Consider the following 27,497-nt stretch of genomic DNA (forward strand, 5'->3'; position numbering starts at 1 on the left):
TATCATGATTCCCCTTCAAGTGTTTTACTTATTCCCATTCTCCTGCTTTTCTCTTATCTGTAAAGTATCTTTTCTTTTTCTTTTTCTTTTTTTTAAGATTTTATTTATTTATTTATTTGTCAGAGCACTAGCTGGGGAAGCAGCAGGCAGAGCAGGCAGAGAGAGAAGCAGCCTCCCTGGGGAGCAAGGACCCGGATTCAGGACTTAATCGGGATCATGACCTGAACCAAAGGCAACCCCTTAAACAACTAGCCACCCAGGCATCCCAAAATATCTAGGTTTCTAATGACACTCATTCCTGTTCTTAGTTCATAGACTGTTCTTAAAACTGTAACATCTCCTATATCCACGTACAGGTTAGCGATCACACATTTTCCCAAAGTACATTCCATTAGCTTAACATCTTTGATGAGCACTGTCCAATAGAAATAGAATACAAGCCCCATATAATTTAAAACTTCCCAGTTGCCACATTAAAAAAAATTTTTTAAAGAAACAGGTAAAATAAATTTTTTAGTATATTTTATTTAATATGATACAGATAAAATACTATCATTTCAACACTGGATCAATATTTTAAAATTGTTAAGGGTATATTTTACAATTTTGGTACTAAATTTTCAAAGTCCAGCATGTCTTTTACACTTAACGGCCCATCTCAGCTCAGACTAGTCATGTTTTGTGTGTTCAGTCATTGCACGTGTCTAGAGACCACCATATTGGACAGCACTGATCTAGATCTTGAATGAAGAAATTAAATGAGATCCAAATCTTATCCAAACCTTCTATTAAGATATTCTCCTTCCTCATCTCTTCCCACTTACTCACCACCACTCAATTTAGAAATATAGTTCTCTCTCAGGCCCATCTTTCCAATTAACTAGGAAGTACGCCTTAATTTTTAAAAAGATTTATTTATTTACTTGACGGAGAAAGTGCGTGTGCATGAGGGGAATGGGGGTAGAGATAGAGGGAGAGGGAGAATCTCCAAGAAGACTCCCTGCTGAGTGTGGAGCCTGAGACTGGGCTTAATTTCCTGACCCTGAGATCATGACCTGAGCCAAAGTCAAGAGTCAGCTGCTTTACCAACTGAGCCACCCAGGCGCCCCTGCCTAAGATATTTCTATTGTCTCTCTCCCACATTCCATTCTCCCTTATCTGCTATCCCTTCATTTCATAAATGGGAAAACCAGTGCCCAGAGAGGTTGCCAATGCAACCAGGGTCACACAGTGCTCAGTATTTAAATTCAGTCTTCCTGATGATCAGACCCCGAGCTCTTCTGATTTCCTTGGGCACACAGCCACTTCCCGGCCTCTTCTTTCTGCTTTAGGGCTCAGCTACTCTTCCTTTTACTCTCTCCAATAAGGAACAGTTGATTTTACCTTTGGGAGGCCCAAAATGAACTAATCCTCTAAGCACGATAGATGGGTTTAGGGATTGCCCACAGGTAGCTCAGACCTGGCAACTTCTCTTTTCAGGTCTTAAAGGTAATGAACCCTCCCAGGAGAGGAGGTTCTTCACTAGTTGACTTTCTAAACATTCTGCTGCTTACATTCACTTACACTCAGAGGACTGGAAGGCTAGATTCTAAAATGTTATTATGGTAATCTTTCCCAGTGCCTCTAGCCATTGGTTATGGGTTATTTTGTGGTTTGGGATTTTTCTACAATAAATACAGGCATTCTTTTTGCAAAGAAATGCTATATGCTAATAATAAAGGAATGTGCCTCGTACCTTTTATAAAGAAATAGTCTGATCATCCTGTCTTGGTTTAATTTTTCCAGATCTACAAATAAAAGACCCTTTTTTTTTTTTTAAACCATTTCAGGCAATCATCTAAATATTTTCCAGAGGTAGAAATGCAGACATAATGCAGTCTGAGGCCCTCCCATATAAAAATCACTCATCGGTATAAAATGACTTAAGAGTAATTCAAGCTGAGCACCTAGAGTCTTCCACTCAGATTTCTATCTGCAAAACAGGACAACACTTGACCACTCTAGCAATATTAAGAGTAACAATTTCTTAACTTCTCCTTCTCCCAGCCACAGTAAAGAAAAAAGGAAAAAAAAAAAGCCAAAAGAGAGGAAAACAGAATAGGGCTACAGTCATCTCCTAATATTATACTACCAAAGAAATTATGCATTTTAAAAAAATCATTTTGTCTTAGGTAACTTTAAAGCATTTTCATTGATCATTTTCAATGAATAAAAAATTAAGATTTCCACACATATCGATCTGCCCTGAATGATTTATACTTCAGCTTTTAAAATACACTGTGGAGGTAGAGAAAGAACAAAACCCTGTATTTTCCTGAGACTTTCATGTTCATGTTTCATGCCCCAAGAAAACAAAGCCTGCCTTTCTCTAGGCAGATAGTATTCATAATTTGTATTTTTTGGTACAGATGCATGATTTGGTGCAAATCTGGTACAAAATACATAGCTCTTTATCTGTGTTACTGTTTCACTAAATCAAATTCCATAACATTTTAGGTTCACTAGTAGAGCTTGCAATATAAAAGAAATAAAGGAGTAAATGTTTTTGTAGTAAGTTGAAAAGACCAAGTGCACACTATTTTTTTTCCTTAAGTAGGAATACATCTGTAGTTTGGAAGATGCAAAATAGATATGTCCCCCATGCCCAAAAAAGCACCTTACTAGCAATGGCATCAGTACTTGGGTATCTCAGTAAACTGGTATTTGTAGGGTAGATTTTGCTCTTTCCGTCTCTGGGGTATAGGATACTGAAAGCTTTGCAAATAAGCCCAAGAACTAAATGTTCTTGAAAAGAACCCTTCAGGATCACCCAGTCCAATCTCTTTCTTCATTTCAGAGGAAACACGAAAGCTTTTGACTGTGGCACAAAATCCTTCCAACTATGCCAATATTCTCCAGCGGGTTAGCTGGTGGAACCCCTGGAAATCAATGTTTTTTGTAGAAACCTATTAAAATGCTGACATATTTATGCCTGCCCCAGGAGCCAGAACTTTTACTAGCAGAAAATATGATTCTATTCCATATATGTGTGTTATATTCAACTACAACTATATCCAGAGGGGGAAAGGGTGGTTAAATTAAGCATAACACATCATTTCAGATATATTCTGTTAACATTTGTACACTACCTTCTCATTTGGTCTCCCACGTTCATCGGCAAGTAAGTGGTGTAAGATGGCAGAGGTTTAAGAAAAATTTGGAGACTGTGAACTTCCATGTAGAAATTCAAAGTTCATTGTCTTCATTTCTAAAATTAAGATGAGACAATACAAATACCAAATCATTATGTTGCACACTAGCAATTAATATAATGTTATATATCAGCTATATCTCAATCAAAGAAAAATGAAAACACCAACATCATTTGATGTCTTCCCCGGCACATCTCCCCTCCCCCCTCCCACCCCCACTCCACGCTCCCTACCCCGACCCCTCCCAAGGAAGCCTAGTTTGGTTTTGGGTTTTGGGTGTTGTTGTTGTTGCTTTTTTTTTCTTTCTTTCTTTCTTTTTCTTTTCTTTCCTTTTTTTTTTTTTTTGAGGATTCTAAGTTGGTTAGAGATAAGACATTTGAATGACTATTTTTGTATTGTTTTCAACCCACTGTGCTAAAATCATGTGGTTGCTGCATGTACCTTATGTTCCTTTAAAAGATGGCTTTAAATGAAAGTGTTTGCAGACTATAAGCCTTCTTTGAATGTTTTTGGGCAATCACCACAATCAAAATGAATTTTGAAAAGTACTCAATTAAAAAGCAATTAAATGTGGGAAGTGACTATTAAAAAGATTATTGAGCGGACATCTTCACTTCTTGATTTCAGAAGTGAAGCGCTCTGTATGGAGAACTGTCATGATATCATTCTGAGTGATAAAAAAAAAAGCTACAGATTTCATTTCATATGTAAAATAAAGAAAGAAAAAAAGAAAGAGAGAGAGAGTGATCTGGAATAAAATAGAAGTTGTTAGCACAGTTTACTCCAGGCTGTAAGGGAAGAACTTTCAGTTTTTATTTTATAGACTTTCATATTATTTAACCATTTGTTTTCAATAATTATGTACACCTTTTTTCCTTTATAACCAGAAAAACTTAAGAATAATTTTGTTCAATTCCGTTGACCAGGCAAATTAACTGCAAGATTGGCAAACCTGGCAACTCTTCAAAAAATTAAGTGCCGTATAAAACATTGTTTGCAAATAGACAATTGTACCAAATCAGTAGAGCGACTCTCTGAACACTGTTGTTTGGTATTCTACCGGAGTCTCTTGCATTAGGTTCCCTATACAATTGAACCTTAACTGCTTTCTCACATGGTAGGTCCTCAATAAATATTTATGAGATTGAACACTGAGTTGTCCTTTTTTTTAATCTACAAAAATAGTAATCTTATATGTTCAAACTAATTGTAGCTGCTCAGTAAATCAATGACAATGGTGAAATGAATGAGTGAGCATGTCAGTTTCGAATAGTGAGGACTATGAACCTGAAAGACAGCACCTAAAATATCAAAGGTCTCAACTAAAGGAAGGTACAAGTTTGAGAACAGGCCAGGGGCCTCTTAAAATTCAATTTAGTGGGGTGCCTGGGTGGCTCAGCCGTTAAGCGTCTGCCTTCAGCTCAGGTCATGATCCCAGGGTCCTGGGATTGAGCCCCACATGAGGCTCCCTGTTCTGTGGGACACCTGCTTCTCCCTCTGCCTGCCTCTCCCCCGGCTTGTGTTCCCTCTCTCATTGTGTCTCTCTCTGTCAAGTAAATAAATAAACACTTAAAAAAAAAACTCAATTTAGTGGGTCAATTCCCCCCTAAACCCGCTAGTTTTCAAATATATAAAGGAATGGGTTTTCAAAGTCTCCATTAACTAAAGGATTCTAAATCTAGACCAAATAACTGGTCAGAACAAAAAGAGTGTTGGTTAGGTATATTTTCTTCCTTTTCTCCTGAGGAATAAATAAGAAGATCTAAATTAAATGTGTCCTATTAGAAATTTTTACTTAAAATGTGAACCAGAGGGGAATGCAGGTGGCTCAGCCAGTTAAACGTCTGCCTTCGGCTCAGCTCATGATCTCAGGGTCCTGGGATTGAGCCTGATGTTGGGCTCCCTGGTCAGCAGGGAGTCTGCTTTTCCCTCTCCCTCTGCCCCTCCACTCCCATTCATGTACGCTCTCTCTCTTTCTCAAATAAATAAATAAAATCTATCTCTCAAAAAAAAAAAAAAAATGTGAACCAGAAAATAAGTTCTTAAAAAACAGATACATTTTTGGGACACCTGGGTGGCTCAGTTGCTTAAGCATCTGCCTTTGGCTCAGGCTCTGATCCCAGGGTCCTGAGATAGAGTCCCACATCAAGCTCCTTACTTAGCACGGAGCCTGCTTCTCCCTCTCCCTCTGTGCCTACCCCTTCTCATTCTCTCTCTCCCACTCTCTCTCTTTCTCTCTCAAATAAATAAATAATCTTAAAAAAAAAAAATGAAGAAGAACAGATACATTCTCAAGCCAAGTTGTGAATTCTCTTCCTGCCCTACTTCAAAAATAAGAAAGCAGTGATTTTCTGTGGCATAACTTGGGTCTGGTTCTGCTTGGAAGCGGAAGGAAGAGAGCACGTTTAGTCTGAGGTTGTGGCTGCATTATGTGATAAGAAGCTACAAGTGCATCCAGGCTGATTTTTCTCTCTGACATCCAGCATTTTGCAGTCAGAGAGTGAGTGCAGTTTTCACAAGCTTGAACCAGCCTACAAGTAACTATTTTCCTTATTATTACGCATAATTAAAACTGGAAAAAACAGTGGCAATGTGACCTCTCAGAGGCATGATACAATTGAGCAGGGGTAAAAGGTAAAGAGGTTTCTTTGGGAAAATAAAAAATACTGGAGTTTCTACCATTTCTAGTATCTAAATATAGTTCAGGAAGAAAAAGTATGAAGTGAACATGTAAGATATTCTAGTCCTGGTTTATTGACATAACATTAGGTTGACCTCTACAATAATACTTATTAGAAATGTCATAATAATAATCATAGACATAATAACTGTTTGCAGTTATAATGACTGGTTGGACCAATGCATGCTCCCAGCAAACAAAGCTTTTAGAACAGCATGATCCTCCCCACAAGCTGATACCACATGAATCTGTACATGTTCAATTGTTCAAATGGTTTAGGAACTTGGTTTTTTTAAAAAAGCAATTTCAGGATCTAAAATAGTTTCCCTCCTTTAAAAACAAAAAATGTGTTTGACCAAACCAGCTAGAGACTTACCCATTTATTCACGTAGCAAGTATTTTTTTTAAACATCTCCCGGTGCCTGGTGCGGTGCTTGGCACAGGACACAGAAGTGGAAAAACAAACATGCTTGCATGACTATTTATACCAACTCACACCAAAACACATTCATTAACGTGACACATCACCCTTGGGGGGAGAGATACCATACTTTCAAATGTGATTTTCTGATTTAGCCTCTGCTTTAGCAGAAGGTATACTTCTATATACACCCAGATTCAGAGTCAAGGCCCCTAATTGCGCCTCTGTTTAACGTTAGCTCTAATCTCAAAACAACCCTGAAAATTCGTGCTCCTTCCATTTTACAGATGGTTGATATTGAGAAACCCCTCCCAGGATCAGATCATGGCATTCTGAATGATCTGCAGGTCCAAAGCCACAATGGCAGCCTGTTCAAGAAGACAGCATAACAGTGACCATTTACTGCCTGTTTACTCTGTCCTCACACTGTTCCAAGCCCTTTGGATTGGTTGTTCTAATTCTCACAACAGCCCTGCCAGAGGAGAGATCATCATGCTTCCACGTTACAGATTTAGAAACTGGGGCTCACAGAGGCTAAGTAACGTGCCCCAAATCACACATCCAATGAACAGCCACAGATCGAGCAGGGTTAGAAACCGGGGGCTGTCTGAACCTCAAAAGTTACTCTGTCCTCTCTAAAATACTCCTCATGCTCCACTGACAGCCACTCTTTCAGGCTTTGGTCCATGCTCTCTCCCCTCTGCCTAGAATGGCCTCCCCTGCCTCACTCCTACTCGGTCTTCAAGGTCAAGTGCAGATATTATTTCTCCAGTGCCAACCACCTCAGGCAAAATTTGTAATCATAGCACACAGGGCTTGTTTTCTGTTTTTTTTGGTTTTTGGTTTTTTGCTGCTAGTCTAGCACTTATCACATAGTATTGTAATTATTTGTATGTATTTCTCCCCCGGGGAGGTTAAGAAGACCTTGAGAACAAAAATTGTTTCTTATACACTTTTGAGTTCCCAACACATGCTACACAGCTTGGCACATAGGTTGACACTCCAAGTTAATTGGTGGCAGACCGAATACCTCGTGCCAGCATGCTGTAAATTAAAAGGACCTCTAAACAAGTGACAAGACCAATCCTCCAGCCTCTATTTGGGAGCCACATTTTTTCCGTGTTTTATTTGCCTGTCTGCTTTAAAGACCGTCAGAAGAATGAATGCTAACACCTCGCTACCTCTTCTGTTAGCAATTCTTCTAACAGGTCACTCCAGGCTCAATCCTGCATCTTTCTGCCCTCGGAGAAAATTCTGCCTTCTCATAGTGCAGAAAATACAGAATGAAACTTTCACAAAACCTGCCTTCATTTTTGCCCGTTTCCTGGTGAAATCGGTTGGACGCACCATACACTTTTCCCCTGCGTGCTCACCACAGAGACCGGATCTTTTCTGGGCCAGTAAGAAGTGTGGGGACCACAGGGAATAAGGACACTGGTGGCAAAGAAAAGGGTCCATAGCAACATGGTGCCCCAGAGCTTAGCCCCTTGAACAGCACAAATGCCTGTGTCCGGATGTGTATCTTCAAACCAATGACCGAGGCTTTATTTTCCTCTAAGGCGGGAAGTAAATGCCTGTTGGACAGATTGGAAAAACTCAGATATAGAAAGAGTGGATTCTTTGGCGGAAACCTTTTTATGCTGGATTTAATCCAAAAGTTCTCACCTTCCAGCCTGCACTTGAACCCAAGGGCAAATTTTCAGAAAATGGATGGTAGCTATATTTTCTTTACTAAGAGAATCAGGTCATCCCTTTAACTCCTTTCTGCTTCAGAAGTAGATATTAACATACAATCACCCTGAATGTTTGTAAGCAAAACAGGCAAAAAGATCCGGCTTGTTTGAGTCTTTGGTTTTTTAAGTCTCTCCTGAATAGGGATATTCACAGATAATTGGCCGCGCTGTCTGGACAAAGAGTTACAGCTTTGTGGTGTAAAAAACGTAGCCTGCATGTCCAAATTAGCTCAAGAAATTTCCCATTTCTGAGAGGGCAGCTGGCTGCCAGCTCTTTAAGAGAGAAAAACACACCCTCAGAACATGAATCATTACCTAGCACAGCAAGTGAGCTCACGCGCGCGCGCGCGCAGACACACACACACACACACACACACACATACACACTTTAAATAATTGCTCAAGACTTCACAAAATATGCCTTCAGCACGGTACACATTTTATCAACCAAGATCAGGCTGTCCTTTTTCATCTACCCTGTCGAAAACGGTAAGCTGTTTACCAAATCCATTGCTCCAGGAGCAGGCTCAGGGCGTCCTGTAAACAGGGGTGCCAAGCAGACAGAACGGATGAGTCAGAACTGATTTTAGAGTACACACGTGTAGGTTGAACTTAGTGCTTGCAGCTGGTTGTCAGTCCTGTTTTAAAAACAGATTTGTTGACCTTTATGCCTATAGTTACTTATCTTTTCACTCCTGCACCTGAAAGGCAACCTTCTTAGAGAAGGAAGATCTAATCGATGCTTTTAGCATAGATGGATTAAGATGACCATTCCTTGGAAATCGACACTAGTGAGCTCGCCCAGCTGCAACACAACACAAAGGCAGAGGCAAGGTGACCTGCCTGACCTGGGGGTGGCCATCTGGGTGGCTCCCATCCCTGTCAGAAAGGGGTGCAATAGGTGTCAGTTATTTTTATTGTAAACACTCAAAAGTTTGAGACATTATGATCAGACAAATGGTTTTTCAAGTGAAAAGAGACCAAAATAGTTGCCAAATCTAAAAGCGAAGGAATCCAGATGTCTCAATATGTTTCCTTAAAAAGTGGGTTTAAAGCACATGTTTTTTAAAACATATAAGAATAATTGATTGATGTGCTTCTTAGCTGACTTGAGACAACAGATTCTTCAGAGCAGTCAGTCATATTTATTTCTCTATGTTAGCTAGAAAGTCAAAGAGAGCTACTGAGTTGGAACCAGGACTATTTTTTCCTTTATAAAAATTTCTGATTTCATCATAGATGTTATGGTAACCCTGTCCAAGAGTCTGGGAGTTTAATCCATCATATTTTTAGAAGTTAATTTAATAGAGTAAAACCTTGACTTTCAAATTTCCTTTCTTTTAATATTGGAAGAATATTTGTCTTTTTTATACTAATTTCTAAGAGTTTGTTTGTTTTTAAGAAAGCCTTTTTGGAAAGAACATTTCACATAATTTTTTCAGGCTAACTATACTTGTTTTCTCTTTTTTTTTTTCCTTTTTAATTGGAATATAGCTGACATATTACTTTCAGGCATACAATATAAGTCATTCTACAATTATAAACATCATGAAATGCTCGCCACAATAACTGTAACTCTTTTCAATAAAAACTAATCCAAAAGAAGTAAATGCAAATAAAGAATTAAAAAGGAGATACCTTCAGTATTTGAAAAGCAACATTTCTCTTGTATGGTTTATCAGTGAACTCAGAATGCACTTAAATTGGCAATTAAAATGATCTATAAGCATCCTGCCTTGATGGTGAGAAGTCCTGGGATAAAATACAATGAGAATGTGTGATATTAAAAGCTGTGCTTTTCACTTAGATACACTGCAACATCCGTGAAATGGTGGGTACTGAGGACATTGTTTCCTTATATTAGCTCTTAGAAGCTTCAGGGACACCTGGGTGGCTCAATCAGTTAAGCATCTGACTTTAGCTTAGGTCATGACCTCAGGGTCCAGGGATAGAACCCTGAATAAGGCTCCCTGCTTAGTAGGGAATCCACTTCTCCCTCTCCCTCTGCCCCTTTCCCCACTTCTACACACACACATTCTCTCTCAAATAAATAAATAAAATCTTTAAAAGGGAGGAAGGAGCAAGATGGCAGAGGAACAGGAAATATTCTTGGGTCCCAGGAGTTCAGCTAGGTACTTATCAAACCATTCTGAACACCTACAAACTCAACAGGAGATTGAAGAGAAGAAGAGCAGCATTCTAGGAACAGAAAATTGACCACTTTCTAGAAGGTAGGATGTGCAAAGAAGTGAATCTGAGGCACTATTGGGAAGGTAGACTGTGGGGGGTAGGTAGGGCAGGAAGGGCTGGCTCCCCACAAGCCCTAGAGCAGGGGAGCACAAAATTGGAACTTTTAGAAGTCAGCTCCACGGAGGGACATCGCTCCAGAGGCTAAGCAGGGTGTGGAGCCCTTATGGGGACACTGTGGTCACAGGACCCACAGAGTCACAAAAAGACCAGGGGTTTCTGAGTGTGACAGAGCTCTCAGGTATCAGAGCCGGGAAGCTGGCTACAGAGACAGAGCTGAGGAGCATGCTTTCAGCTCGGGGTTCTCTTAAACCATGACCTGAGGCACAATCAGGCCACTGCTCTTCAAGCAGGGACCCCACAACTACCAGATCCGGGGAGGCTCACTTTCCTCCTCAGGGACAAGTGGCATGGAAGTGCATGGCAGGAAATCTGCTGGGTTTGGAGACTCCCAACAGAGCCATGCTCCAGAGAGAGAAATGCTCAGTCACAGGCTGGTTGAGCTTGGATTGTGGCCAGAGACCAGGGAGATAGGAGGGATTCACTGCTTTTCTCTGAGGGCTCATTGAGGAGTGAGGCCCTGAACTCTTGGCTCCTCTGGGCCAGAGATTGGGAGGCCACCATCTTCATTCCAGTCCTCCAAAGCTCTATGGAAAGCATTGAGGGAACAAAAGCTCCGAGCATGTAGCTCCCGAGCATGAACCCAGGCAGATTACTTAACCTAGCCCCTGGCAAGGGCAGTACAATTGCGCCTCAGGCAAAGACATTTGAGAATCACTGCAACAGGCCCCTCCCCCAGAAGATCAGCAAGAACGTCCACCAAGATCAAGTTCACCAATCAACAAGAACTGCAGAACTCCAGAGCTAGGGGAATGCAACACATAGAATTCATGGCTCTTTTCCCATGATTCTTAAGTCTTTCAAAGTTAACTTTTTAAAATTTTCTTTCTTACTCAATTTTTATAATTTTTCCTCTTTCCTAATTTAACCCTTTTAAACTATTTTATCTTATCAATACTTTTTAAAAAAATATTTCTTAATTTTCATTGTTAATAGTCATATTCTATTTAACCTTATTTTTTGTGTATATATATATATATATATATAGGTTTTTCTTTCTTGAAATTTGGGGATACACTTTCTTCTAACAAATCAAAATATACCCTAAATCTAGCACGTGGCTTTGTTCTAGTCTCCAGCCTTATCACATTCTTTGCTCTTTTTCTTTTCTCTTTTCTCAACCAACTTCTTATCGATTCTTTTTTTAGAATCTTTTAAAAATTTTCATCTTTACAGTCATATTCCATCTCTTTATTGTGTTTACCCATATTTTTGTGTATATATATGTTTTAATGTCTTTGAAATTTTGGGGAGGCAGTTTCTTCTAATAGACAAAAATACACCCAAAATCAAGTTTGTGGCTCTGTTCTATTCACCAGTCATATCTATCTCTATCTAGCTATATAGATAGATAGAGATAGATATATGTATACATATATCTGTATACATATACAGATGTATACACATACAGATACATATAGATAGATAGACAGATATCTATCTCCAATCCCCTGGATTTCCAATTTGGTTACTGTATATTTTTCTGGGGTCATTGCTACCCTTTTAGTATTTTGTTCTCTCATTCATCTATTCTTATCTGGATAAAATGACAAGGAGGAAAAACTCACCTCAAAAGAAGAACAAGAGGTAGTACCAATGGCTAGGGACCTAATCAATACAGAGATTAGTAAGATGTCAGAACTAGTGTTCAGAATGACAATTATCAAGGTGCTAGCTGGGCTCGAAAAAAGCATGGAAGATACTAGACAATCCCTTTCTAGAGAAATAAAATCCCTTTCAGAGAAAAAAAAGAACTAAAATCTAACCAAGTTGAAATCAAAAAAGCTATTAATGAGGTACAATTAAAAATGGAGGCTCCTACTGCTAGGATACATGAGGCAGAAGAGAGAATTAGTGATACAGAAGACCAAATAATTGAGAACAAAGAAGCTGAGAAAAAAAAAAGATACTAGACCACAAGGGGAGAATTCGAAAGATAAGTAATACCATAAGATGAAACAATATTAGAATAATTGGGATTCCAGAAGAATAAGAAAGAGAGAGAGGGGCAGAAGGTATATTGAAGCAAATTATACCAGGAAATTTCCTTAATTTGGCAAAGGGAACACACAACAAAAATCCAAGAGGCACAGAGAACCCCCTCAAAATCAGTAAAAATAGGTCCACACCCCACCACCTAATAGTAATACTTATGAGTCTTAATGACAAAGAGAAAATCCTGAAAGCGGCTTGGGACAAGAGGTCTATAACATACAACAGCAGAAATATTAGATTGGCAGCAGTGCTATCCACAGAGACCTGACAGGCCAGAAAGGAATATCATGTTATATTCAGAGCACTAAGTGAGAAAATTATGCAGCCAAGAATATTATATCCAGCTGGGTTGCCATTGAAAATAGAAGGAGAGATAAAAAGCTTCCAGGACAAAAACTAAAAGAATTTGCAAACACCAAACCATCCTTATAGGAAGTATCAAAAGGGGTCCTCTAAGCGAAGAGAAAGCCTAAAAGTAACAGACCAGAAAGGAACAGAGACAATATACAGTAGCAGTCCCCTTAAAGGCAATACAATGGTATTAAATTCATATCTTTCAGTAGTTACCCTGAATGTAAACGGGCTAAATGCCCCCCAAACAAAAGACATACGGATTTTAAAAAACAAGACCCATTGATATGCTATCTGCAAGAAACTCATTTTAGACCCAAAGACACCTCCAGATTTAAAGTGAGGGGGTGGAAAACAATTTACCATGCTAATGGACATCAAAAGAAAGCTGGGGTGGCAATCCTTATATCAGATAAATTAGATTTTATGCCAAAGACTATAGTATGAGATGAGGAAGGATGCTATATCATATTTAAAGAGTCTGTCCAACAAGAAGATCTAACAATTTTAAATATCTATGCCCCAACATGGGAGCAGCCAATTATATAAACCAATTAATAACAAAATCAAAGAAACACATTGACAATAATAAAATAATAGTAGGGGAATTTAAACACCCTCCTCACTGAAATGGACAGATCATTTAAGCAAAAGATCAACAAGGAAATAAAGACTTTAAATGACACACTGGACCAGATAGACATCACAGGTATATTCAGAACATTCCATCCCAAAGCAACATTCTTCTCTAGTGCACATTCTCTCTGGAGAATAGATCACATCCTGGGTCACAAATCAGGTCTCAACTGGTACCAAAACACACGGACCACTCCCTGCATATTTTCAGACCACGACGCTTCGAAACAAGAACTCAATCACAAGAGGAAAGATGGAAAAAGCTCAAACACATGGAGGCTAAAGAGCATCCTACTAAAGAATGAGTGGGTCAACCAGGAAGTTAAAGAAGAATTGAAGAAATTCATGGAAAGAAATGAAAATGAAAACACAACTCTTCAAAATCTTTGGGACACAATAAAGGCAGTCCCCAGAGGTAAGTATATAGCAATTCAAGCTTTTCTCAAGAAACAAGAAAGGTCTCAAGTATACAACCTAACACTACACCTAAAGGAGCTGGAGAAAGAAGAGCAAAGAAAGCCAAACCCTAGCAGGAGAAGAGAAATAATAAAGATTAGTGCAGAAATCAATGAGATAGAAACCAAAAGAACAGTAGAACAAATCAATGAAACTAGGAGCTGGTTCCTTGAAAGAATTTGTAAGGCTGATAAACCCCTGGCCAGACTTATCAAAAAGAAAAGAGAAAGGACCTAAATTAATAATCATGAAGGAAAGAGGAAAGATCACAATCAATACCAAAGAAATACAAACAATTATAAGAACATAATTAAGAGCAACTATACACCAGAAAATTTGATAATCTGGAAGAAATGGATGCATTTCTAGAGACATAAAACCTACCCAAACTGAAGAGAATCATAACCAGTAAGGAGAGTGAAGCAGTAATCAAAAATCTCCCAACAAAAAAGAGCCCAGGGCTAGACGGCTTCCCAGGGGAATTCTACCAAACATTTAAAGAAGAATTAATACCTATTGTCCTGAAGCTGTTCCAAAAAATAGAAATGGAAGGGAAACTTCCAAACTCATTTTAGGAGGCCAGCATCACCTTGATCCCAAAAGCAGATGAAGACCCCATCAAAAAGGAGAATTACAGACGAATATGATGAACACAGATGCAAAAATTCTAACCAAAATACTAGCCAATAGGATCCAACAGTACATTAAAAGGATTATTCACCACAGCCAAGTGGGATTTATTCCTAGGCTGCAAGTTTGGTTTAACATCTGCAAATCAATCAATGTCATACAATACAGTAATAAAAGAAAGAACAAGAACCATATGATACTCTCAATAGATGCTGAAAAAGCATTTGACAAAGTACAGCATCCTTTCTTGATCAAAACTCTTCACAGTGTAGGCATAGAGGGTACATACTTCCATATCATAAAAGTCACCTGTGAAAAACCCACAGTGAGTATCATCCTCAATGGAGAAAAACGGTGAGCTTTTCCCCTAAGGTCAGGAACATGGCAGTGCTGTCTACTATCACCACTGCTATTCAACATAGCACTAGAAGTCCTAGCCTCAGCAATTGGACAACAAAAAGATATAAAAGGCATCCAAATCGGCAAAGTAGTCAAACTCTTGCTTTTTGCAGGTGATATGATACTTTAAGTGGAAAACCGAAAAGACTGCACTCCAAAACTGCTAGCACTCAGAGAGGAATTCACTAAATGTCAGGATATAAAAATCAATGCACAGAAATCAGTTGCATTTCTATACACCAACAACAAGACAGAAGAAAGAAAAATCAAGGAGTCAATCCCATTTACAATTGCACCCAAAACCGTAAGATACCTAAGAATAAATATAACCAAAGAGGCAAAAAATCTGTACTCAGAACACTATAAAGTATTCATGAAAGAAATTGAGGAAGACACAAAGAAATGGAAAAAACATTCCATGCTCATGGATTGGAAGAACAAATATTGTGAAAAAGTCTATGCTACCTAAAGCAATCTATACATTTTACACAACCCCTATCCAAATATCAATTTTTTTCAAAGAAATGGGACAAATAATCCTAAAATTTATATGGAACCAGAAAAGACCCCAAATAGTCAGAGGAATGTTGACAAAGAAAACCAAAGTTGGTGATATCACAATTCCAGACTTCAAGCTCTATTACAATGCTATAATCATCAAAACAGTATGGTACTGGCACAAAAATGGACACATAGATCAAGAGAATAGAAGAGAGCCCAGAAATGGACCTCAATTCTATGGTCAACTAATCTTCAACAAAGCAGTAAAGAATGTCCAATGGAAAAAAGTCTCTTCAACAAATGGTGTTGGCTCTGGAAAACAGCATGGAGGTTCCTCAAAATGTTGAAAGTAGAACTGCCCTATGACCCAGCAATTGCACTACTGGGTATTTACCCTAAAGATACAAACGTAGTGATCCGAAGGGGCATGTGCACCCGAATGTTTATAGCAGCAATGTCCACAATAGCCAAACTATGGAAAGAACCTAGATGTCCATCAACAGATGAATGGATAAAGATGTGGTATATATATATACAATGGAATACTATTCAGCTACCAAAAGAAATGAAATCTTGCCATTTGCGACAACATGGATGGAACTAGAACGTATCGTGCTTAGCGAAATAAGTCAAGCAGAGAAAGACAACTATCATATGATCTCCCTGATATGAGGAAGTGGTGATGCAACATGGGGGTTAAGGGGATAGGAGAAGAATAAATGAAACAAGATGGGATTGGGAGGGAGACAAATCATAACTGACTCTTAATCTCACAAAACAAACTGAGGGTTGCTGGGGGGAGGGGGGCTGGGAGAAGAGGGGTGGGGTTATGGACATTGGGGAGGGTATGTGCTATGGTGAGTGCTGTGAAGTGTGTAAACCTGGCGATTCACAGACCTGTACCCCGGGGGATAAAAATATATTATATGTTTATAAAAAAATTAAAAATTAAAAACAAAACAAAAGAAACAAACAAACAAAACAAATGGTGTTGGGAAAATTGGACACCCACATGCAGAAGAACTGGACCATTTCCTTACACCACGCACAAAAATAGACTCAAAATGGATGAAAGACCTCAATGTGAAAGAAAAATCTATCAAAATCCTTGAAGAGAACACAGGCAGCAACCTCTTCAACCTCAGCCACAGCAACTTCTTCCTAGAAACATCACCAAAGGCAAGAGAAGCAAGAGCAAAAATGAACTATTGGGACTTCATCAAAATAAAAAGCTTTTGGGGTGCCTGGGTGGCTCAGTGGGTTAAGGCCTCTGCCTTCGGCTCAGATCATGATCCCTGGGATTGAGCCCTAAATTGGGCTCTCTGCTCGGCGGGGAGCCTGCTTCCCCCCCCCCCCCACCCTCTGCCTGACTCTCTGCTTACTTGTGATCTCTGTCAAATAAATAAAATCTTTAAAAAAAAAAAAAAGATAAAAACTTTTGCACAGGAAACAGTCAACAAGTCAACAAAACCAAAGACAACTGACAGAATGGGAAAAAATATTTGCAAATGACATATCAGATAAGGGGAAAAGTATCCAAAAATCTACAAAGAATTTATCAAACTCAACACCCAAAGAACAAATAATCCAATCAAGAAATGGGCAGAAGACATGAACAGACATTTCTGCAAAGAAGACATCCAGATGGCCAACAGACACATGAAAAAGTGCTCCACAACACCCGCCATCAGGGAAATACAAATCAAAACCATAGTGAGATACCACCTCACACCAGTCAGAATGGCTAAAAATAGCAAGTCAAGAAACGACAGATGTTGGTGATTTGAGGAGAAGGGGGAACCCTCCTACACTGTTGGTGGGAATGCAAGTTGGTGCGGCCATTCTGGAAAACAGTATGGGGGTTTCTCAAAAAGTTGAAAATAGAGCTACCCTGTGACCCAGCAATTGCACTACTGGGTATTCACCCTAAAGATACAAATGTAGTGATCCAAAGGGGCATGTGCACCTGAATGTTTATAGCAGCAACATCCACAATAGCCAAACTATGTAAAGAACCTAGATATCCATCAACAGATGAATGGATAAAGAATATGTGGTGTAGGGTGAGCCACCTGGGTGATGGTGATGAGCCACCTGGGTGGCTCAGTGGGTTAAGCCTCTGCCTTTGGCTCAGGTCATGGTCTCAGGGTCCTGGGATCGAGTCCCGCATCGAGCTCTCTGCTCAGCAGGGAGCCTGCTTCCCTTCCTCTCTCTCTATGCCTGCTTCTCTGCCTACTTGTGATCTCTGTCTGTCAAATATATAAATACCATTTTTTAAAAAAAGAAAAACAAAAACAGAAGAAGATGTGGTGTGTATATGTAATGAAATACTATGCAGCCATCAAAAATGAAATCTTGCCATTTGCAATGTGTTGGGTGGAAGCAAAGGGTATTATGCTGAGCAAAATAAGTCAATCAGAGAACAACAATTATCATATGATCTCTCTGATATGAGGAATTTGTGAGGCAGGGCAGAGGGTTGTCAAGGGAAGGGAGAGAAAGAATGAAACAAGATGGGTCTGGGGACGGAGACAAACCATAAGGGACTCTCAATATCAGGAAACAAACTGAGGGTTGCTGGGTGTTGAGGGGAGGGATAGAGTGACCGGGAGACGGACATTGAGGAGGATACGTGCTATGGTAGGCACTGCGAATTGTATAACACTGATGATTGACAGACCTGTTCCCCTGAAACAAATAATACATTATATGTTAATAAAAGAAAAACCTTTTTAAAAAAGCTTCATAATGCTGGGTTTTTGTAGGGGGTCAGATATTTTCTTTTGTTTGGTTGGTTTTCTGGCTGGTGATGGTGGTGGTCGTTCGTTATGTGTGAGCATTGCTATTTTTTTTTTTAAGATTTTATTTATGTATTTGACACAGAGAAAGAGATCACAAATAGGCAGAGAGGCAGGCAGAGAGAGGGGGAAGGTTCAGCAGGGAGCCTGATGCGGGACTGGATCCCAAGACCCTGAGATCATGACCTGAGCCGAAGGCAGAGTCTTAACTCACTGAGCCACCCAGGTGCTGCAAGCATTGCTATTTTTTAATACAAAAAACTTTAAAATACAATGAAGTCAGGAAAGATAAAAGGCCAGCTTATGACTATAAACTTTCCTTGTGGTCACAGTCCTCAATAACTATAAAAAAAGATGTTGTTACTGAAACAAAAAATCCTTTATTCCTTATTTCTATCCTATTCAGAGTTCTCAAAAGTTGCCTGGAAAGTTACACAGAAAAAAGAAAGGATTTTGACATTATTATTGAATGCATAAAAGAATTTTCATAAATATATAGGGCAATGCAAAAAAACTCATTCCAAAATTAGAACTCCTCAAACTAAGTTAATTCAGCCAACAAATTTATTTGTTCATAATCTGGTATCCACTCATATAGATGTTTTGAAATATAAAAATGTAAATACAGTATGATGGTTTTTCTTGGTTATGAAATGAATAAGTATGCATTATTTAACCAAGAAAAATATAATACTTTCACAGTTTACTTTGATTCTTATTTCTAAATAATATGTTTATCATTTGGAGATTTTCTTATTGACTCCCTGTGACTGCAGGATTTAGCTAGAATCGGTGCATAAAATACATCACATGTCAGAAAGGACATAAAGCATAGATATCTGAAACAAACATCCCTGGATGGGCGACTCAGAGCAAATAGATAAGTGCCAGCCCGCAGAAGTTCCCTATAGCCTTTCTGAGTCAAATCACATCCTTTCCTTAACTGTAACTCTTGGCTTTTCTTTATACTTTTTTGCCATCCAAGAATGCATCACTCAACCTTACAGTTTTGCCTGTTTTTGAATTTTATGTAAATGGAATCATGCAGTATATAGTCTTCTGTATCAGCTCTTTCTAGCTCAATATTATATTTATAAGATTCATTCATATTATAGCATTCGGTTGTAGCTCATATCCATAGCTATGCAGTATTCCACAGTGTAACTATACCTACATTTACTAATCCATTCTCCTGTAGATGGACATTTAGATTATTGCTATGCTTAGACTTAGAAATAAAGCATACTCTATAAGCTTTCTTATACATGTCTCCTGTTATACATGGGCACAGATTTCCGTTGGATATATGCCTAAGAGAGAAATTGCTAGGTCATGAGGTACAGTATCTTTAATTTAGTAAATAAAGTCAAATGCTTTCCAAATTGGTTTGAAACTAGTTTCCATTCCCACCAGCAGTTGGATGAGAGTTCCAAGTGCTCCAGATCCCTGGAAATCCTTGCTATTTTGTCTAAATTTTTAATTTCAGCCATTTGGATGGATGTGTAGCAGCATTTCGTTGAACTTTTAATTTGCATTTCTCTGAGGACTAATGAGATTGAACACCTTCCGTTATATGTATTGACCAATTATATATATCCTGTTTTAAAGTGGCTTTTCAGTCTATTTGCCCACTGTTCTGTTCAATTAGACTGCATTTTCTTATTGAGTCATAGTTCTTCACATATTCTGGATATAGACACTTTGGTAATTATGTGTACTCTTAATAGCTCTGTATCTGCGACGTGCCTTTTTGCTATTTTAATTATTTTTAATATTCTTAATTTTACTGTGGTCAAGTTCATCAATCCCTACCTCGAAGATTGGTGCATCTTTATGTTCAATACGTTTAAAAATCATTCCTTCCTATTGAGATCATGAATTTTTTCTCCTATATTATCTTCTACAGCCTTACTGTTTAGCCTTTCATAGTAAAGCATCTACAATTTACCTAGAATCGGTATTTTTGTTGATGATGTGAGTGGGTTGAGTTGTTGGACTTTTCCAGGTAGCACATTCTCTAACCCAATGCTCTGCTCTGTCACTTTTGTCATCGCTGTCATTTTTCATCAATTTTCAGCAGATTCTCTTGATGCCTCACTTTGTAAAATGAGAGTGTTTGTACCCTTACCACTGCCTCCTCCTCTCCCGCTCACCTTTCATCTCCCAACATCTGCCACCTAGAGCTCTACTTGAACATCATCTAAGCAAGAGGGTTCCTGTCTGTTCTTAATCATGATTAATTCATCTACGCTTTGTGCACAGGTTTATTTTAAAAGCTGGTAACTGGGGCGCCTGGGTGGCTCAGTGAGTTAAGACTCTACCTTCGGCTCAGGTCATGATCTCAGGGTCCTGGGATCAAGTCCCGCATCGGGCTCTCTGCTCAGCGGGGAGCCTGCTTCCCCCTCTCTCTCTCTGCCTGCTCCTCTGCCTACTTGTGATCGCTCTCTGTCAAATAAATAAATAAAATCTTTAAAAAACTAAATAAAATAAAATAAAAGCTGATAACCAATAAGCAAATTTTACATTATTATAACTATGCATCGCATTCTTTGTCAGAGCCAGAAAATGTTAATAATTACATTTCTTGCATACATTTCTGATGTCACAGTCCTTTCACCACTCGGAGAAAAATGTACTAGCACCAAGGTGAAATATAGTTTCCTCTCTTACATCTTACCAATCACTGAAAAATAACTAGGTGTTAAATTGTTTTGTATTTGGAACATGACATCCTGGTAAAGTGTTTCAATCTACTGAGATTTTTTCTGGTTATTCTTTTTTACCTTGTTAAGATAAGATTCACAGGTTTTCCCACCGTGCAATTCTTTGCAACTTCTTATTAACAGCAGCTATTACCTGAAATAAATTTCATTCTTTTCCTTGGAAATATTTTTCTATGAGCCTGCCTATCTCTGTTGTAAATTACACTGATTTCCTCCTTCGGCCTACTACGTAACTGGCATCCTCGGATCTGTTTCATTATTCCCCTAAACAAGTCCTGTTTGTGTACCCCTGGGAAGAGGCAGAACAGCTACAAGGATAGAGGGAACACAGCCCACCTAGGCCCACCATCACTTGTGACACCAATTGCAAGTTTGAGGGGTTCTACATACCAGGCCCAGGTTGGTTTGATGATTCACTAGAAGAGCTCACAGAACTCAACGGACAGCTATTATACTCATGGTTAAGAGTTAGGGCTGAGAAAGAATAGAGATCACAGTCAGCCAAGGGAAGAAGTATGTGGGGCAGAGACTAGGGAAGTACCTGATGCAGAACTTCTTTGGCCTCTTCCTATAGAGTCAGAACACATTACTTTTCTAACACTGACTTGCCATAGTAAGCAGAGACTTATCAGGGAAGCCCAGCAGAGCCTTGATACTCAGAATTTTTATGGAGGCTCCATTATATAGGTGTGATTGATTGTCCCCATGCTTAATTTTAGTTTCCAGTCTCTAGTGACCCAAAGCCCCTCAGGCAAAGACACTCCTAAGATGTATGATCCTACAGAAGCTTATAGCTCATCTCCCAGAAACTAAAGGCCAAGGCCAGACCTCTTGTGGGGCGAGGTTAAATTCTTTACCACACAATCCCACCTCTTCCTTTTTCTTGATTTTCACCCTCTTTTTACTGGAGACATCCTCAAGATGGGTGGGTGTAAATTCCCATTTTAAATCTTAGTGATCTGACATTTCACGAAACCCATAAATACGGGCCTTTTTTCATTTACCTGACTTGTTTCTAATGGGCCCTTTGAATTGGAAAGTCTCCCTTTAGCTCTGGAGATGTTATTTCTTTAACAATGTCTTTTCCTTGGACGCCTGGGTGGCTCAGTTGGTTGAGCAACTGCCTTCGGCTCAGGTCATGATCCCAGACTTCCAGGATCGAGTCCCGCATCCGGCTCCCAGCTCCTTGGGGAGTCTGCTTCTCCCTCTGACCTTCTGCTCTCTCATGCTCTCTCTCACTCATTCTCCCTCAAATAAATAAATAAAATCATAAAAAAAAAAAACAAAAAACAAACAAACAAAAAAAACAATGTCTTTCCCTCTACCATGACTGCTTTGTCTTTCTAGAACACCTACTCCTTGGCTGTTGGACATCTTGGACTAATGCTCCAGTTCTGAGTCCAAAGCTTCTCAAGGCAACTTGGTGACGTCTCTCCTTTCAGCTCCCTTCTCTGATAGTCTAGAAGGCTGTTTCCTCCTCTTTGCTCCACTTATAAACCTCTTAGAGCATCTGTTTCCCCTAGTGCTCATGACTACCTACAATTCTCTCCATTTGTGGACTCTGCATATTTTTTATTCTTCTAATATTATTTTAAGTTAGTCCTATGAAGGAGAAAGAAATAAGTGTGCTTGCCTTGATATCTTGAACTTGAAGCTACCTTTATGAATCTGAAAGGTTTAAAGGCAGGTGGCTTTATTGTCAGAGTATGTTTCCCATCCCTATGTCAGTGGCATGAGAAACAGCAATACATGCATTTCCTGACCCTCAATTACATAATTTGGGACAAGAGCATTGTAGGAGAATTACAGATATAGAGCCTTCTATGACACTCCTTCCTTTGCCAAATGACAAACACAAGGTATCAAGTTATGACATAGTGAAAAGAAAAAAATTAGTTCAGTGACTTTATTTTTAAAATGTATTTTCAAAACTGTTCTTTTCAGAAGAGAAACAATAGAAATAAAGTACAAACTCTTGCCAGATTCCAGATGGCAGCGGTGATATAGAAGAAAGAACACTGGCTTTGGCATCAGAAGACCTGGGTTTGATGCTGGCTCTGCTTTTGTTGTCCCCCTAACTTGACTGAGTTACTAAACTTGTCTGAGTCATAAGTCTCTCATCTATAAGCAGAAAGAAAACACGTGTCTCACCACTGTCATGAGACTGAAAAGAAAGAACAGTCATGAAAGAACATTCTAGATTGCAAAGTAAATAGAAAATAAAATACTTTCTCCAAATGATGACATTCTCCAGGGGAGACTTGTGAATTCTTCAGGGGGGGTTAGGGGGAGCCTTACATCTCATGACCATCTTTTTTCAGACAAGGATAAGGAAAAAAAAAAAAAAATCACATGAAATCACCTGAATTTCCCAAGGCCAGGTAGAGAAACATAATCATGAAACTTCAAAAAAGGTAGGTAAGACAAGTTCCTAATTCTGAGTTGATTCACTTATCCTCACCTTCAGCAAATACACATTCAATGCTGATTATCATCCTTAAAGGATTAAAAAACATCAATTAGATCTAGTCATTTCACCCAGAAGGCTCCTGTTTGGAGATCATACAGCTACCCATATAACCACAATATGCTATTGGCTATAACCAGGGACAAGCCTGATGCCAACTAATGAGAAACAGTACTCAGTTGAGTATTGAAAAATGAGTAGGGTTTCAGGGGCCTAAGATAAGTGGAAGGGCATTCCTAGAAAAGGCAACTGCCTTCATGAAGGTTACAGATATGCAAAGTAAGGCTTTGTTCCAGGAATTGTGAATCAGCTGGGTTGCCTGAAAAGAGGTTCTACAGGGCAGACGTGGGGAAAGGCCACATAAGAGATGGCCTCTTAAAAGAGACTGAATGCTATGGGCTTTATTCCATAGGCAAGAGGTAGTCTTTTTTTTTTTTTTTTTAAAGATTTTTTATTTATTTATTTGACAGAGAGACATCACAAGTAGGCAGAGAGGCAGGCAGAGAGAGAAAGAGGAGGAAGCAGGCTCCCTGCTGAGCAGAGCGCTAGATGCGGGACTGGATCCCAGGACCCTGAGATCAGGGCCTGAGATGAAGGCAGCGGCTTAACCCACTGAGCCACCCAGGCGCCCGGCAAGAGGTAGTCTTTAAAGGTTTTCATCATTGAAAACCTATTTCATTATTGAGAGGGGTGCATAATAAAATAGGTAAAATAAGAAAATTTGATCCCCACCACAATTCTATGGCAGAAGCGTTAGTACTATTTGTCAGTAGAATAAACTCTAAACCAGACCTCAAGTCCAGTCCAGTCAGCTGGAAATCTATTTCTATTGTAGGGAAGAGTAGGTTGATGGTGTGCACAAAATACACTAGAGAGGGGCACCTGGGTGGCTCAGTCGGTTAAGCGACTGATTTCAACTCAGGTCATCATCTCAGGGTTGTGAGATTGAGCCCCACGTCAGGCTCTGCCCTTAGCAGGGAGTCTGCAAGAGATTCTCTCTCCCACTCTCTTTTCCCTCCTTCCCATTTCAAATAAATGAATAAAAATAAAATCTTAAAAAAAAAAATACACTAAAGGAATGCCTGGGTGGTTGGTTCATAAGCGTCTGCCTTTGGCTCAGGTCATGATCCCGGGGTCCCGGGATTGAGCCCTGCATCGGGCTCCCTGCTCAGTGGAGAGTCTGCTTCTCCCTCTCCCTTTGCCCCTCCCCCTGCTAGTGCGCGCTCTCTCTCTCTCTCTCTTATAAATAAAAAAAAAAAAAAAACTTTTAAAAATACACTAAAGAGAGATTCTGAAGGAGTAGAGCAGCTCCTAGAGAAAACCAATCTACTGAGACAGAGTTGGAGTTCAGGAGTCAGTGTTTAGCCAAGTAATTAAGAAAAAATGAACAGGCCTTTCTTCTAGCAAGTTTGATTCTGCCATGAAGGCAACAGCAACAGGATTCTTCAAAGTCCCCCAAGAGTACTGAGCCCACAGTGTTGCCACCGTTGGCACACGGTGTTGCCAAAGAGGTGGCGGGCGCATTCACTCCCCTTCCGCCAGTTATGGACACTACTTGCCAAAGACAGTGAGAATCTCCATCCCTCAGTGTCTGAACTGTATTAAGTACTCCCAATGGCCTAGCACAAACCCAAGATCACATCACTCCAACAGAATGAAATAAGATCCCTCTCTCAACACGACAAAGATATGTTTGTTTAAATGACAACTGTAGAATTCCCCCCAAGGACCTGTAAGCCATGTGAAAACTCTGAGCACGGAGCTCACAGCTGTCCATTTCAACAGTCAACAGTGGACAACTGGTAAGACTCCAAACAATTTTTTATTGTTTACTGTTGTTTTTCCAACAGCTTCCCTGAGAATGATGCAAATTCTTCTCTCAAAATAGGGATTCTTCAGGAAAGACCTTGCCTGTGTTAACAAAGACTTGCATTTGATTTAACTTCTCTAACCCTGAAATAGAAAGTGATGAAGAGAAAAAATTACCTAACATCATACTGCCTTTCAAGGTTATTTTCTAAAATAGTGAAAAACATAAAACTCCACCTTTCTTTTAGGGCCCTCTCCAGGTTCTGTCTTGGGGTAAGTGGAACCTCCATAAGACTCCAGCTGACTCACTCACCAAGATCCTAGACCCTTCTTCTGGGTTCCTAAGGAATACAGACAGAAGGATAGAGGCAGAGAATGAACATCCCCCACCCTAATTCCCTCAAGTGGCTGTTGTCTTTTTTGTTGTTGTTGTTTTCTGGTGTTTGCTATTTTTTCACTTAGAAGATCCTATCTTTACAAGAAAAATTTGTGAAAGCTCACTATCTAAAACTGCTCCATGCAGGTCTGTAATTGAAAGGGACAGGAGAAGGGATGGGGGAGACACAGAGGCCTCATCATTTGCCCTTCCTCCTGCTCTCAGTCTTTTGCTGGACACAGCATAAAACTATTGACCTTGAAGATTTCTGAGGTAACTTAGAATGTGATTCATGATCTTCAGGCTATCAAAGCATAAGAAAACCACGGAGTTAGACCAGGCTCCTGGGTGTGAATAATAGAGCAGCCTATTTGACTACCTCACTCAATCATCAGTCCACAATTATTCACTGCGTATCTAGGAGATGCCAGATGCTGGGGGAAGTGCCAGGGCTATAGCAGTAAACAAAAGAGACTAATTTCTGCTTTCACAGAGTTTCTCTGATAACAAGGGAAGACACTTAATAAAGACATAAAGAAACAAAAATACGTATAGTTTTGATAGGATAAGAAAAGGGTCTGAGGAAAAGTAAGATATGATAAGGAAGTAGTAAAAGGGTGTATATATGTGTGTGTGTATGTGTGTGTGCGCGCGCACACACATGCTCTCTCATGTGCTGGGTCACAGAGAGCCTCCCTCGTGAGGATGACTTTTAATCAGGGAGTAAATAAAGTGAGAGGTCTGGGACAAGAGCTGTTCAGACGGAAGCAGCAGTAGGTGGGAAGGCGCTGAGGCAAGCGAGTGCTCGGCATGCTTGAGGAAGAGCAAGGAAGCCAGAGTAGCAGGAACAGTAATGAGAGCCAGAGCAGGAGAAGACGAGGTCAGGGAGATGGCCGCTCCTCTGGGGACAAGACCAGCTCGCCTTTCACTTTGTTCCGTGGGGGCCAGCTGCCTGTTGGGGATGAGATAGAGGTTCAATAAATCTATGTGGGAGAGGATCAGAAAGTCCATTGTTTTAGTAAAAAGAACACATTAAAGGGAATGATTTCTCCGTTCTCCCATCAGAAAGTCTGAGGCGGCAAATTTTGTAATGTTTTTGCTTGATAAAAGTTCAGAACATCCTGTCTTTATGCAGAGCATCGTCCCCCCCCCCCCCCCCCAGTGACGCTGGCCTTGGGGACAAAGTGTCCCCAGTGTTTTCAGGGCCACATCTCTCACCACATCCCCCAAAGTCTGTTTCTGATGTTCTCGTTACTCAGATCACATAGTTTGGCATTTTCAAAGGAAAGTGGTGACTGGCAAAGGAGAAATGTTGCTCATAGGTTAGAATCCTTGATGTATAAAAACCGCTTTTTGTTTTACATCAGGAAAGAAACAAATTGTTGCAAAATTGATGGCCTCCCACTGTACCTGTGAGTTTGTGTCAGGTACAGTTTTGGTCAATGACGTCACTTACCCAGTCACTTGGTGCTGTGTGAAGCATAATTCCAGAGCTAAACTGGTGTTAAGAGGGTGAAAATTGGCTGACTCTTTTATTTGTATTTCGTTTGTATCTCAGTTTTTAGCATAATTTTTTAGGTAAAGCAATTTTCAAAGGAGGTGGGTTTTATGGCAGACTTTATAAAATCTTACCAAATAGGCCTGTGTCTTGTGTTTCTTTTTGTAAGAATGGCCAGAGTCCCATCATTCCTCCTCTTGGCACCCACCATCTGCCAAGAAACATGAGTGATTCCTGGTTTTCTGATCCCCTTTGCAATTTGTGACTGAGTTAACAACAAAAAAAGTCATTCTGTTTGCAACTCTAAATATATCAAGATTGTCAGACTGTTCAAGGGGGAAAAATGCAATCTTTGCTTTGAAAATTTTTTCTTAAAGGGACATTTAATCTTTGTTATGATGAGGTTAATTCCAGGTCTCACACGCACACACACACACACAGGCCCTAAATCTTTGCAACATAGGTA

General features: G+C 39.7%; 1 protein-coding gene across 1 annotated transcript in view; it reads right to left on the reverse strand.

Annotated features, from left to right (window-relative positions):
- The window catches only part of TMC1 (transmembrane channel like 1), a 384,878-nt gene that overhangs the window by 348,628 nt on the left and 8,753 nt on the right, over positions 1–27,497 (reverse strand). The window contains exon 2 of the mRNA XM_059411859.1: positions 3,129–3,247. The gene's annotated coding sequence lies outside the window, so the exon portion shown is untranslated. The remainder of the gene's footprint in view (positions 1–3,128; positions 3,248–27,497) is intronic.

This window comes from Mustela nigripes, chromosome 9 (assembly GCF_022355385.1).
Source record: "Mustela nigripes isolate SB6536 chromosome 9, MUSNIG.SB6536, whole genome shotgun sequence".
In the NCBI taxonomy this organism is placed as follows: domain Eukaryota; kingdom Metazoa; phylum Chordata; class Mammalia; order Carnivora; family Mustelidae; genus Mustela; species Mustela nigripes.